General features: G+C 38.1%; 1 pseudogene; it reads left to right on the top strand.

Annotated features, from left to right (window-relative positions):
* Nucleotides 1–232: 232 nt before the first annotated feature.
* Nucleotides 233–1,355, top strand: LOC123845360 (DNA polymerase beta-like; annotated as a pseudogene).
* Nucleotides 1,356–5,479: the final 4,124 nt, after the last annotated feature.

The following is a 5,479-nucleotide window of genomic DNA, read 5'->3' as shown; positions in this document are numbered from 1 at the left end:
GAATACAACAAATCACTTGACATTTATAATTTTGAAAAATCCGAAGACATTTTTGGAGGCAAAAGACCTAAAACAATAATGGTTACAATAGATTGGTGAACATAAATCAATAGGTGTGCATTATTAAATGCACAGGTGAAGCATGGCAAGCTTTATTTTGTTACATATGGAAGGCTTGCAGGAAAAGCTTTTTATTCTCTAGCTACTTAAAACCATGAAATTCTGGGTGGGTCGTGCTGGCTTTGCCGGGACTGGGTTGGTCCTGCCCCCCTCTCCAAGTCCCGGCCCCTCCATAAAGCTGGGAGAGGGGGCCAGTCCCCGGTTCTGAGCACTTTGCGGTCCTCGGGTGCAGGCCACCATGAGCAAACGCAAGGCGCCGCAGGAGACGCTCAACGGCGGAATCGCCGACATGCTCACAGCCTCTTGCTGCCTTTGCAGAACTCGCAAACTTTGAGAAGAACGTGAACCAGGCAATCCACAAGTACAATGCTTACAGAAAAGCAGCATCAGTGATAGCAAAGTACCCACACAAAATAAAGAGTGGAACAGAAGCTAAGAAATTGCCTGGAGTAGGAACAAAAATTGCTGAAAAGACTGATGAATTTTTAGCGACTGGAAAATTGCATAAGCTGGAAAAGATTCGGCGGGATGACACGAGTTCATCTATCAATTTTCTGACTCGAGTTGGTGGCATTGGTCCATCTGCTGCAAGGAAGTTTGTAGATGAAGGAATTAAAACATTAGAAGGTGCAGAGTCCAGTGGTGACATGGATGTTCTCCTGACCCATCCAAACTTTACCTCTGAATCAACCAAACAGCCAAAGCTGTTACATTGTGTTGTGGAGCAGTTACAGAAGGTCCATTTTATTACAGATACTCTGTCAAAAGGTGAAACAAAGTTCATGGGTGTTTGCCAGCTTCCCAGTAAAAATGATGAAAAGGAGTATCCACACAGGAGAATTGATATAAGGTTGATACTCAAGGATTAGTATTACTGTGGTGTTCTCTATTTCACTGGGAGTGATATTTTCAATAAGAATATGAGAGCTCATGCCCTAGAAAAGGGCTTCACAATCAATGAGTACACAATCTATCCCTTGGGAGTTACTGGAGTCGCTGGAGAACCTCTGCCAGTGGATAGTGAGAAAGACATCTTTGACTACATCCAGTGGAAATACCGAGAACCCAAGGATCGGAGTGAATAAGGCCCATTCTTTTCAGGCCAGCTCAGCTCAGCAGGAGTCTTAATTTATTTCTTAACCTTTGCTATGTAAGGGTCTTTGGTGTTTTTAAAGGATTGTTTCTTCTTCATGCTTTAGCTTGCATTGTAGTCAATAAAGCCTCTCATACTACTAAAAAAAAAAAACCAAAAACCATGAAATTCTGAAAATAGGTTAGTCATCATTACGGGGTTGGGTGAGATGTTTTAATACTATTACTTCGTTCCTTATGATGATGTTTTCTAGGGATGTCACACATTTCTATGCCATTTAAGGAAGTTTATCTTGCTTTTGATATACCAACATTCATGGGCTTTCTGGAAAAGCAGATGAAATAAGAAAGGTAATTGATTAAAATACTATATTTTAAAGAAAAGGGTATATAATTTTGATCCCATTGCATCATTTATCTTCTTATCTGCTTTTATAAAATCACCTCCAAAAATATTTTAAATTTCTATATCTCTGCCATTTTGTTTTAAATCAAGATAGTTTTCTTTAGAATTACCATAAAAAATATTTGAAGTGAAATATGCTGTTATTGTAGTATTTGATATCATAATTGATTCATGTAACACTAATAGATTAACAGTGTTCTCTATTAGAATCTTTGTGAGATTTTTAAAAACCTGGCACCGCATGTTTTTTTCCTAATCAAAAGATGTCACTTTGAAAGGTTGTTGTAGTGATATTTTGTCAAAATTATGCATCTCATAACTTTGGAAAAGTATTTCCCAAAAGTTTAACAGCAGACAGTTGTGACAACCTTGAGAATGAGCCTTGCTGATCTCCCAACTATGGGGATTGTAATTGGCCAAGGGCCCCAGGCGCTGCCCTCTGAGAACCATCGCTGTGTTTGCCCTGCTCCAGCCAGTGACTGAATGTTACTGTTACTGAACTGTTACTGAAAACATGGAGGCACCTCTGATGGCTTACTTTGGCTCAAGACTTACAAACGTATTGCCAGACTTTGATTAAATTGCATGGCAATCTGGGATGCTTCCTTCCATTCAATCTTTCCTCCTTCTTTCCTCCTGCATTTCCTCACCTGGGGTCAGACTTGCATCGTGGTCTGAGTTCTTATAGCTCCTTACATTTTCTCTCACCAGGCATTTTATCTGATAGAACTCTTGCACTGTTAATCTCAGAGGATCCAGCCGAGGATATTACTGTAGAAAAATCTGAATTAACCATAGCCAAACCATAACCAACTATAATTTCTATTTGTTTACTAAAATAAATAGAATAGAATAAATGAGAGTCTAGCCTTACAGTTAAATCTATATTTGGACATATAAAGTACATGATCCTAAGGCTTGCTTGTGGTCTCAGCATGACAGATAAATGCATCAAACATTATCTACCAATCAGAAGTCTTGTGCTGGGGCGCCTGGATGGCTCGGTTGGTTGGGTGGCCGGCTCTTGATTTCATCTCGGGTCATGATCTCAGGGTTGTGAGATAGAGCCCTGCATCAGCTCAGTGCTCAGTGGGGAGTCTGCTTGAGGATTCTCTCTCTCCCTCTCCCTCTTCCTCTTCCCCTGCTCTCTCTCTCTCTCTCAAATAAATAAATATATCTTAAAAAAAAAAAATAGATGTCTTGTGCTTCTGATTAAAAGTGCACACTGAGGGCACCTGGGTAGCTCAGTCAGTTAAGCGGCTGCCTTCTGCTTGGCTTATGATCTCAGAGTCCTGAGGTCGAAGCCTACATCGGGCTCCCTGCTCAGTGGGGAGTCTGCTTCTCCCTCTCCCTCTGCTCCTTCGCCCTGTTCATGCTTGTGCTCTCTCTCTCTCAAATAAATAATCTTAAAAAAAGAATAATATAAAAAATAAAAAAATAGGGGTGCCTGGGTGGCTCAGTCGTTAAGCGTCTGCCTTCGGCTCAGGTCGTGATCCCAGGGTCCTGGGATGGAGCCCCACATCGGGCTCCCTGCTCAGCGGGAAGCCTGCTTCTCCCTCTCCCAATCTCCCTGCTTGTGTTCCCTCTCTTACTGCGTCTCTCTGTCAAATAAATAAATAAAAATCTTCAAAAAAAAAATAAAAGTGCACACTGAATGTCAGGATCAGCAGAGGGAATTAAAATAGTATTTTTGAAGGGCCAAAAATTATCAAAGCCAACGAATATTTGAAAAACATATTTTTTTTCTTCTGAGAGCAGAGTATAGGGTGCAAATAGATAATATTTAAGTATTTTTAATAAAATAATTATTATGGTGATGTCATTAAAACATAAGGGGATACATACAATGGAGTATTGCAAGTTATTAAGGAGATAATACCAATTATAAGGGGGCTATTCAATCTAATGTAGCAATGCTACAAACTCAGTCAGCAGGATTAGTACTCTGAGTTCTTTTTCTGATCATGATTATGGTTTGCCCTGAACCATTTGTATCTTCCTACCTGGCTCTCTTTATAATCACCAATATTGGTTATAAGATAGCTGAATGGGGTTTGGGTGCAATTTGTGGTCATGGATTTTTTCTCCTTGTATCTCTGTCTTGCTCAGTAAGTGCTCACACTGTGACTTCACTGTCATTAATACTGTGCTGTAAGCAGCTAATTAAAAAGCTCACACAAAAGAACTGCAATAGAAAGACCAAAAACATTTGTCTGGAAAGTGGGTTGCTTTATGGATCCATGTTCTTTTCCTCTAGGCTTTGGCAGGGAAGAGTCCTTTTGCCCCACCCATCAAAATTTTCTTCCATTTGCCTATGGGTTATGCAAGACCTTCAGACAGGGGTGAGTTCAAGGTGATTATAAAATTAAATTTTAAAAGAACAAAGTGGTTTTTGAATATATGGATTATGTAAATTTTTAGTTTTATAAAGATTAATCCAACTATCTGGTTTTCACTGAAAAGTATAATACAATTTTAGTTTGAATTTTAAGCAGTTGTGGAAATAAACTTTAAAACAATATATGATTTTAATTCAGAAACTAACTTACCATTTATTATTTTATTCTAGAATTACTATTAATATTAGTTAACTACAAAGAAATATCTGATATTTTCCTTAATATATAACAGAATAAAAGGTCAAAGGGGAGGTCCATTAACCTAGGAGTGCCACAAAGATTGTTTTTTTATGGGTACGGCCCGGCGCGAGCACAAAGATTGTTTTTAAAAATCTTTTGTACTAAAAATAAAGGAGAGTGATTTATAATTCTAGGGACAACTCTGAAAATAAAAGTAAATTAAGCATTACAAATATGATTTTTAGCACTTCTGGTTAAAGCTCTTCTCAATTTTCCAGTTAATACCTGCCTCTTCTTTGTTTCTTCTAATCACTATGTATCTCCCTTTCTCCAGTCCCCAGCATTCAGAACTCACAGTGGCCTGGGAGGTGTCTCTCAAGCATCAGGGTGCTGGTTGAGAGCCCTGGTGCTCTCCCTGCCTGCACTGCCAGGTGCTTAATTGGCTCAGCTAGAATAACTCAAGGCACTGCCAGGTGCTTAATTGGCTCAGCTAGAATAACTCAAGGCGAACTCTTCCAGAGCCGAGACTCATGTTACATTAGCCTCAGTGACACCTTTTAATGCTTATGATATTTTTCTCCCTTTATTTCAGAAGTGCTCAGGGATTTGCAGGATTGTGCAAAGAACTCAATTCTAACTATGTACATAAACTTTTCTTTTTTAAAAAAAAAGACAATGTAAAACATTTAAAAGCACTGCTTATTTCACTTTGTAATTTATTTGCAAATTGATTTCTTCTGAAATACATATATTGTGTTCCTGAGATAAATCATACCTGGTCATGATGTATGATCCACTTTATAAATTGTTGAATCAGATTTGTAAAATTGTGTTTCGATATTGTACATCTGTGTTAATGGGGGATATTGCCGATAGTTATTTTCTCATATATACAGTTGATCCTTGAACAATATGAGCGTGAACTGCGTGGATTCACTTATATGTGGATTTTTTCCAGTATAGTACCATAAATGTATTTGAAGCGCATTTACATTATGATATAAATATTATATACCGGAGAAATAACTGAGGTGAATGGACATGTAAAAAAGGAATGCAATTTTGTATAACCAGTCCTCTAATATTTAAGATGAATGATTCAATCTCACAGTCTGAGGAAAAATTCTTTTTTTTTAATCACTTTTTCTTGTTGCCATTCTTTCTTGTATCTCAGAAAAGTGATAGAAAAGCATAATTTTTGTGGGTATTCCTTTTATGTTTTTCTGTGGTAGATACTCACACTTTTTCATATGAGTGCATGGATGGTAATTTTTTTCGATTG

Source organism: Mirounga angustirostris, unplaced genomic scaffold (assembly GCF_029215605.1).
Source record: "Mirounga angustirostris isolate CCGP_5_RB_7025 unplaced genomic scaffold, mMirAng1.0.hap1 SCAF_6, whole genome shotgun sequence".
NCBI lineage: Eukaryota > Metazoa > Chordata > Mammalia > Carnivora > Phocidae > Mirounga > Mirounga angustirostris.
The sequence above is the reverse complement of the archived record's forward strand: the minus strand, read 5'-3'. Positions and strand labels throughout refer to the sequence as shown.